Source organism: Neofelis nebulosa, chromosome 12, assembly GCF_028018385.1.
Source record: "Neofelis nebulosa isolate mNeoNeb1 chromosome 12, mNeoNeb1.pri, whole genome shotgun sequence".
In the NCBI taxonomy this organism is placed as follows: Eukaryota; Metazoa; Chordata; class Mammalia; order Carnivora; family Felidae; genus Neofelis; species Neofelis nebulosa.
Window position 1 is genome coordinate 93,625,732 of NC_080793.1, and position 9,998 is coordinate 93,635,729.

At 42.7% G+C, this 9,998-nt stretch overlaps 1 long non-coding RNA gene across 1 annotated transcript; it reads right to left on the reverse strand.

Moving 5' to 3' along the window:
* Positions 1-571: 571 nt before the first annotated feature.
* Positions 572-1,631, reverse strand: LOC131492203 (uncharacterized). The gene is made up of 2 exons (XR_009251931.1): positions 1,142-1,631; positions 572-935 (listed from the first exon to the last, which is right to left on the reverse strand). It is a non-coding gene; the product is annotated as an uncharacterized LOC131492203 (long non-coding RNA).
* Positions 1,632-9,998: the final 8,367 nt, after the last annotated feature.

The window sequence follows — 9,998 nt, forward strand, 5'->3', positions numbered from 1 at the left end:
CCACATACAAATATTACCTCAAAAATAGATCAAAGATCTAAACATAACAACTAAAACGATATAACTTTTAGAAGAAAATGTTGGGGAAAGTCTATGTGACATTGGATTTAGCAACAATTTCATGGGTATGATCCCAAAAGCACCAGCAACAACAATAACAAAATTGGACTTCATCATAATTAAAAATTTTTGTGAAAATCAAAAGAGTGAAAAGGCAATCCACAGAATGGGAGAACATTTTTGCAAATCATATAACTGATACAAGATTAGATCTACAATATAAAGAACTCCTACAACTTAGTGACAAGAAAACAACCCCGTTCAAAAATAGGCAAGGACTTGAATAGACATATCTCCAAAGAAGACACACAAATGGCTAATGACCACATGAAAAGATGCTCAATGTCATTAGCTATTAGGGAAATACGAATCAAAACCACAATGAGATACCACTTCACACCTTCTAAGCTATAATCAAGAAAATTAAAAACAAGCATTGGCAAATATGTGCATTTATACCCCTGTGCATTGCTGGTGGGAATGTAACATAGTGCAGCTGCTGTGAAAAACAGTTTGATAAACAGTTTTATTTCTCAAAAAAGTAAGCAGAACCACCATATGCTACAACAATTCCATTCTTAGGTATATATCCAGAGAGTTGAGACCAGGGACTTGAACAGTTATCTGTACACCAGTGTTCATAGAAGCATTATGCACAATAGCCAAGTGTCCATCAACAGTTCAATGAATGAACAAAATGTGCTATATACACACAATGGAATATTCAACCATAAAAAGAAATGAAATTTTTATATGTGTTGCAACATAGATGGACCTTGAAAACATGGTGAATATATTTAGTGCCACCGAATTGTACACTTACAAATGGTTAAAATGATAAGTATTATGTTATGTATCTTTACCACAATAAAAAACTTGTTTTTTTTTTTTTTTCAACGTTTTTTATTTTTTTTTATTTATTTTTGGGACAGAGAGAGACAGAGCATGAACGGGGGAGGGGCAGAGAGAGAGGGAGACACAGAATCGGAAACAGGCTCCAGGCTCCGAGCCATCAGCCCAGAGCCGGACGCGGGGCTCGAACTCACGGACCGCGAGATCGTGACCTGGCTGAAGCAAAAACTTGTTTTTTTTTTAATCAGTACAGTGCTTGAACCATACCAGCGCTAGAGTCACTGACCCCTCACACACTCACAATTCCACATATAACTTTACTCCCAAAAAACTTACCCACTAATAGCCTGTTGGCCAGAAGCCTTACCAATAACATAAATAGTTAACACATATTTTGTATGTTATATGTATCATATGCTGTATTCTTAAATGTTTTTAATTTATTTTTTATTTTTTAATTTAGAGGGAGAGAGCTTGCACACACAAGCCGAGGAGAAGGGCAAAAAGAGAGAGAATCTTAAGCAGGCTCCATGCTGGGCTCCAACATGGGGCTCAATCCCACGACCCTAAGATCATATGCCATATTCTTACAATAAAGTAAGTTAGAGAAAAGAAAATATTGTTAAGAAAATCATAAGGGGGGCGCCTGGGTGGCTCAGTCGGTTAAGTGTCTGACTTCAGCTCAGGTCATGATCTCATGGTTCACGAGTTCGAGCCCCGCATCGGGCTCTGTGCTGACAGCTCGGAGTCTGGAGCCTGCTTCCGAGTCTGTGTCTCCCTCTCTCTCTGACCCTCCCCTGTTCATGCTCTGTCTCTCTCTGTCTCAAAAATAAATAAACGTTAAAAAAAAAAATCATAAGGAAGTGGAATGCCTGGGTGTCTTAGTCAGTTGAGTGTCTTGACTCTTGATTTAGGCTCAGGTCATGATCCCAGAATCGTGGCATTGAGTTCTACATTGGGCTCCACGCTGAGCATGGAGCCTTCTTAAGATTCTCTCAGATTCTCTCTCTCTCTGCCTTTTTCCATCTCTAAAATCATATATACATATATGATTTTATATATATATATATGAAAGAAAAATAAGGAGGATAAAATACATTTAAAGTACTATATTTATTGAAAATATTCCATGTATAAGTGGACCTGCACAGCCCAAAACCATGTTGTTGAAAGTTCACCTGTATATTGCTGGCCAAACAATGACAGGATCTCTAATTTTATTTTATTAAAAAAAAATTTTAATGTTTATTTATTTTTGAGAGAGAAAAAGAGAGCACAAGCAGGAAAGGGGCAGAGAGAGAGGAAGACACAGAATCTGAAGCAGGCTCTAAGCTCTGAGCTGTCAGCACAGAGCCCGACACAGGGCTCGAACTCATGGACTGTGAGATCATGACCTGAGCTGAAATCAGATGCTTAACCAACTGAGCCACCCAGGCATCCCTAGGATCTCTAATTTCAATTGGTTCTACAAAACTACCTCAGAGGTATATACTATTGTTAGTTTCATTTGTTTCTTTCCAGAACTGTTTAACAATTACAAACCATGTCACAATGAATATTCTTGAATATGCCTCATTTTGCACAGTAAAAACTGTTCTGTAAAATGCATTTCAAGAAGTGAAGTTTTTCGAGTCCTATGGTTTTTATGTAATTTTAAAATATTTTGGACACCAGCTTTCCAACATGGCTACAGGAATTTATATTACCACACATTTTACCATTTACATTTCCAATACACATTGGCCAAAACAGACATTATTCAACTTCTTTAAACTTTTTTTCTATCTTTATTCTCCCTAAGTTTTCATTTCCTTAATTATATTTCATCACTGAGATACAATGATGGTGTTGATCACATCTCCTCATGTTTATACTTCTGTGAATTGCCTGTTTATAAATTGTCCTATTTCTGTTTTTTTTCTTTAAATTTTTAAACATTTATTTGAGAGACAGAGCACAAGTGGGGTTGGGGCAGAGAGAGAAGGAGACACAGAATCCGAAGCAGGCTCCAGGCTCTGAACTGTCAGCACAGAGCCTAACACAGGGCTCAAACTCACGAACTGTGAGATCATGGCCTGAGCCGAAGTTGGATGCTTAACCAACTGAGCCACCCAGGTGCCCCTGTCATATTTTTCTTTGAACTTGTGTGCCATTAGGTCCTCCAGGAAACAGATACTGAGATAGAATTATGGGTAGAAAAGGGCTGATTAGGGAGTACTTTTCCTGTGAAAAGGAAAGAAAAATAGCAGGACCAGGCAAGGGGCTGTCAGGACAACACAGGCTGGGTGGAGATGGCCGGCCCACAGACCACGGCATTGCTGAGTCAGTGATGGGACCACCCCAAGAAAAGTGTGGCCTCAGCTCCAGAGTTTAAGTGAATCTGAAGGAGTCAGAAGCTGAGGCCATTTGCTAACCACACCCTAGAAGCTGCCTTTTTCTTAGTGGGTTGCTGAATTTCTTTATATATTATGATTTCGAATCTTCTGTTGTATAAGTGTTTTCTTTTGTGTCCTAGCTTTAGTGTCTTTATTAGATATGCCTTCCTCACACTGATATTATAAAATATATTATTGATATTATAAAAATATTCTCCCATATTTTCTTCTAATTCATTTAGACACTTAATCTACTTATAATGCATTGTATATGGTATGAATCATCCAGGTAGTAGAGGTGTGAATAGTTTCCAAAATAGCCATCCACTTAGCCTGATAGCCTCTGCCAAGTTCTGGGTCTTAACCACTTATTTGGTAGGCTGTCTTAATTTGATATTCCTGATCCCTGCACTTCAGTAATCAAAACTCCACAGGAGTGACATAATAGATAAAAATCAAGAAAAAAAGCACAGTTTATAAACTGTCCCATGACTCACAAAAGAAACTACTGAACCAAAACTACGATGTCTGTTGGCAACTCTGTACAACTCTTGTAACAACAGTTTGTTCTGACAGACCCAAATGCGTTCTGGGATAGAACCACAGATGAAGCCCAAGAGGAACCTGAAGAAACTTGTGCATTCTAAAAAATAGACCACTATTTGTTAAAGTCCCTAATTTATAAAGTTGGACTAATCCCTGCCAATGTCATCTTATGGCCAACTCCAGCCCCCAGACTTACTCTAGCAGCCCCCCCCCGCCCCATTCTGAGATGCCCCACACAGTTCCGTATGGTCTTTGTTCTCCCCGTTCTGCATAGTAACAAATGTGACTTTGACTACAGGTGTGTTCCTGATGGTCTTTGGGCAATGACTTTATCAATTTTTAAAATTTTAATACTAAACCTGAAAACAAAAAGAATACTATCCCTTGACCAAAAAAGATGACAACTCTTTGAAAGCAGAGGACTAGAACAAGAAGCAGTTAATGGAAGACATGGTCTCATACAACAGCTGCAGCCCAGAAGCAATGCTGGAGAATTCCACCCTAGACAGTGAGAACAGAACAATGGTTTTCTTGCCACATAGTGAAGAAGCCAAGAACAGGAGCAGCCTAAGGACAACAGATAGGAAAACTGGAGACATATTTCATCAAAGTTAAGAACATTTGTTCATCAGGGCACCTGGGTGGTTCAGTCGGGTAAGCATCTGACTTCGGCTCAAGTCATGATCTCACGGTTTGTGAGTTCAAGCCCTGCATCAGGCTCTCCACTCTCAACACAGAGCCTCCTTCAGGTCCTCTCTCTGCCCCTCTCTCTCTCAAAAATAAACATTTTTTAAAAAGTTTGTTCATCAAAAGACACTGATAAGATCATGAATAGACCACAGACCACAGATGTTTGCAAAGCATGTTTCTGACAAAGGATCTGTATCTAAGAACATACAATGATATCTTAGTACTCAATAAGATAAGCAGCTCCATTGAAAAATGGACAGAAGATTTGAAAGGCACTTCAGCTAAGAATGTATACAAATAGCAAAGCAACACACGGGCAGCATGCAGCATCAGTCAGATGTTAATTTAAACGTTGGTGAGATACCACTACATATCTACTAGAATCGCTAAAATTAAAAAGACTATCTGTACCAAGTGTTGGCAAGGGTGTGTTGCAACTGGAACTCTACTTGCTGGTGGCGATGCAAAATGGTGCAGTTACATTAGAAAAAAGTATGCCAGTTCCTCATACAAAGTTAAATATTCACTTAACGCATGACCCAGCAATTCCACTCCTATGCATTTACCTGGGAGAACTGAAAGATTAAAGACATATACTTGAATGTTCATACTAGCCCCAAACCAGAAATGAACCAAATGTGCATCCAGTGGATAAAGTTTCGTGTACCCACAGAATAGAACACAACTGAACAATAAGAAAGAGTTCTGTTTTGATACATGATTCATAAGAACATGGATGAATCATACAATCCATAGGCTAAGTGAAAGAATCCGGCCAGAAAAGGTTACACTTTATACCATTCCATTCGTGTGATATTCTGGAAGAGGCCACATCATAAGGGCAGAAAATAGATCAGTAATAGATCAGAGGCTGGAGGTGGTGGCGAGGGGATTTACTGCAAAGGGCCATGAGGGACTCTATGGGGGAGATGGAAATGTTGTGTGCCCTGATTATAGTTGTGGTTACACAACTGTATACATTCTTCAAAACTCATCGAATTGTACAATCCAAATCATGAATTTATTGGATGTAGATTATGTCTAAATAAAATTGATTATTTCTTTTTAAAAAGCTATTCCTGGGGCATCTGGGTGGCTCAGTTGGTTAAGCGTCCGACTTGGGTTCAAGGTCATGATCTCGTGGTCCATGAGTTCAAGCCCCGCATCGGGCTCTGTGCTGACAGCTCAGCTGCTGGCTTGCTTTGTATTCTTTGTCTTTCTCTCTCCCAGAAATAAACATAAAAAAAGCTACTCCTTAGGTATTAAAATTACAAATGCACATATCCTTGGGCCCAGTAATTCCATTTCCAGAAACATTCTACAGATACACTTGCACATGTGGAATAATTTGAACACGGGGTTATCACACCATTGTTTGTGATGCCTACTGAAGGGGAAACAGGGTAGTTAAGGGAGCAGATGGGAGGGAAACTCTTTCTTTGCTTTTGTATTTTTTGGATTTTAAATCACTGAATGTATTCATTACTTAGTTTAAAAAGAAACAGTATTCTTTTTTTTTTTTTTAAAGCAATTTCCATGGTCCAGGAGAGAGGTGTTAGTGTCCTGGTCAGAGGTCTCCTTCCCTCAGGGCAGATGTTTATTTATCATGTGGCTCCAAGCAGGCCATTCCCCTTCATCTCCACAACTGTGAAAGGACTCCTTGTTTCTAGAGCCCTCGCACATCTCTGGCTGAGTATCATCCTGGGTCTTTCAAAATCCCAGGGTACCTCTGCACGTTGGCTCTTTCTGCCCTCTTTTCTCTCACACTAGTTTAAGGGCACCCCAGAGCAGAAAGCAGGTAACTTTCTCTTCTTTGGTGCCAGCACAAAACCTGGCCAAGGGTGGGTACTTGGGCTGCTATGTGATGGCGTCACCACCAGATGGCAGCATGGCTCTGTTTCAGGAGGCCAGGTCTCAGCTGCTGAATCTATCCAATATGGTAGCCACTAGCCATGTAATGGTTATTGAGTGCTTGAAATGTGGCAAGCAAGTCCTAATTAAGATTGTTTTACATGTAAAATACTCATGGGCTTTTGAAGACTTAATATGAAAAAATAACAAAGTACTTCATTAATATTTTTTACATTTGTTACATATTGAAATAATATTTTAGATATGAGTTTAAATAAAATACATTAAAATTTACATCTTTTTTTCTTTTTACTCTTTTTAATGTGACTACCAGAAAATATGAACTTACATATGTGATTCACATTCCATTTCTACTGGACGGTGCTGTGCTAGACCCTCTATAGGACCGCCCAACGGGATCTGCACGGAACCAAAGACAGACTGCTACATGGCATGTGGATGTCACAGAACTCCTTCCCCATCCCAGAGCTCCAGGTCACAGCAAGGCCCTGGAGCAACAAGGGGACTCTGACCATCTTGCCGGCTCCTGCTCAGTCTGGTCTCATGGGGAGCCCGTGCAGGAGAAGGCCGCCCCACTAGGCGCTGGCAGGGCCAGCCATATGCAGCACTTTTCCTGGATTCTCTCCCTGGCCTCTCTCATCAGCCCAAGTTCAGGGTAGAAATAGGATCAGAGAAGTGGAGAGATCTTCCCAAGTTCCCCAGCAGTGACTCACAGAGCTGTCACAAGATGTCATCAGATGCAGACTGTGTCTTCCCCTGCATCACATCGCTCCTAGCAAACCCACCAAGGCCACCAAGGCTGCAAGCAGGGAAGGAACCTTCCTCAGACATGAGTGAGCTAGAAACCTGGGCCGCCAGTCATCTCAGCTCTGCTCTGCTCCCGGGTTGCCTGGGAGATCCTGGTGGCAGAAACGGTGCGGCTTACCTCTCAGGTGATGCCCACATAGTGAACGCGGGGAGAAGAGCTGGTTTGTGTCCTCAGACCGCACTGTCTGTGGGTGGGATATGCTGGAGGAAAGACTGGCTGACACAAGGCCTGAGCAGAAGGCCTTACCGGAGGCTGGCTTCATGCCGTACCCTGTGCTGTGTGTGCACTTCTCTTACATTATCTCACTCAATCCACATAGGACCCTTCCAAAGTAGGTGCTGTAAGCCCAATTCACAGTTGAGGAAACTGAGGCATACAGAGATCTGTGTGGACAAGCAGGATAAGCTGAGACCTTGTGGTCACAATCTGTGCCCTTCTCAGGTCTTCAGGCTGTGGTGTCTCAGCAGGGAGTATGCAGACATTACCTTTCTGATGGCAGGTGAGGCTCGGCCTCCCAGAGCCCATGAGGGGAACAAAGAGGGAGGGGAGCATCTAGAATCTACTCTGAGTGACCTCTGCGATGGTTGCAGCAAAACCAGGAGAAAGATGCCCTGCAGGGGACGCAGATGGCCATGTCTTTTCCCCCCAAACCACATGGGTGGACTCCTCTTCACCTGCCGAACAAGAGCCAGGCATCCTAGACCTGCACACACGGTCCAAACGGTCCAGCTGTGGATGACACTCTCACAGCACACATCTTCTGTGCACCCCAGGCAGCCTGCTTCCTGATTTCCATACACGTCATCTTGCTTACCTGTCCCCTGGCCTCTGCTCCCATTACTTTCCTCCTAGAGATGTTCACTGCCACACGACTTGTAGCAGCCCTCGGCCTGTCCTCAGCTCGCCCACCATTCAAGGCACAGCCAGAGCGCGCATGGGCTAAACATAGCAATGAGGCATGCCTGACAGGTAAGTTTGTGTGGGACTGTCAGGAGACTTGAATGCTGAGGTAATTAAACTTGAGAGAGCTCCTGGCAATGAAGAACAAGCAAAGGTTTGGGTGCAGGTGAGAGACCTTAAGAGCATTCTTTTTTGGAATATGTAACAAAGGTGAGGCAGAGAGCCCAGGAAGCTATTCAGAGACCACAGAACTCAGTGATTCCAAATGATGCCTTGGGCATCCCAGACGTGGGCTGCAGCCTAGTCCTGATGCAAACCATCCACATGGCCCTGGGCAGGTCACTTCCAGTGTGACAGGCAAACATCACAAACATAATGCTTAATTCTTACAATTACTCTGTGGGATTATATGCTATTTTTATCCCCGGTTTAAAATAAAGAAACCAAGGCTTTTGGGTGTTGTACTATCTAACACCACATATCTGCTAAGAGTTAGTTGCAGGAATCCATAGGCCACATCTGTAATAAGAATAGCAGTCATTTAAACGTCCAACTCCTGATTTCAGCTCAGGTCGTGATCTCACAGTTTGTGAGTTCAAGCCCCGTGTGGGGCTCTGTGCTGATAGTGCACAGACAGTGCTTGGGATTCTCTCCCTTCTTTTCTCTCTGCCCCTCCCCTGCTCACATGCATGCATATGCTCTCTTTCTCAAAATAAATAAACTAAAAAAAAAAAAAAAAAAGAATAGCCCAGATGCCTAAGTGACCATCAGGGCACCTATCATATACTAAGCTTCAAGTGAGAAATGCAGCCCTGAACCAAAGCGTGGATGTACTGATGGAGAGAAGCCCTAGGCTCCACAGATACTGAAGCTGCAGAAAAAAAGCACTTCATCATTAGCAAAGACATGTATGCAGACTGTACATTTTATCGAGCTCATTCACGTCTATTATTCCAGAAGAATCTCCCAACAGATTCATGAGCGGACAGAGCAGGGAATTTCGTCGCTGCTTTACAAGAAGACAAGCAGAGGCATTTCTGGTAAAGGCCGCTGCACAGAATTCCACGGTGCCTGCTGCTGTTAGGGCTCGGGGGCCGCCTCAACCTCAGCAAAAGGGGAGGATGGCAGGATGATGGGGTGGAAGTGCCCCCTCATAAACTGGGACTGGGACTCAGGAGACACTAGGAGCTTCCACTCCTGCTTAGGACACAGCAAGTCACGGGGAAATATCTCTCCTACCCTTAAGATCAACAAAAGCCAGATACCCTACAAAATCATGCGTTTTTAAACAATTTTTAATGTTTATTTTAGAGAGAGACAGTGACAGAGCACAAATAGGTGAAGGACAGAGAGAGAGAGGGAGACACAGAATCTGGAGCAGGCTCCAGGCTCTGAGCTGCAGCACAGAGCCTGATGTGGGGCTCGAACTCACAAACCACAAGATCATGACCTGAGGTGAAGTCAGACACTTAACTGACTGAGCCACCCAGGTGCCCCTAAAATCATAGGATTTTTTTCTTTGAAATGATGGTTTAGCCCATAAGAAAACTGAGGTCACCAAGAAATCTGCTAAGCTAAAATACGAAAAGTGACAGACTCCTCTTGAAAGAAAAGGCACCCCAGTTATTTTAGCATTGCAAGAGCAGCAAGAAGAAGAGGAGGGTGCCACAGACATGAGTAGGAAGACTTTCTGAAGGCCCAACTGGGGCTGGTTTGACAGTTTGGAATCTTCAGGAGCCCCAGACATAAAGGGAGCCTACAGCCACCACACAGGCTTTCACTGAACACTCTCCAGAAAGATGGGGGCAGAGCAACAGAGCTGAAAGAGACCCCCTTGAGGCACAGACACTCATAGACTGCTGGGAAAAAAAAATGGGGACAAAAAGCAAAACAGA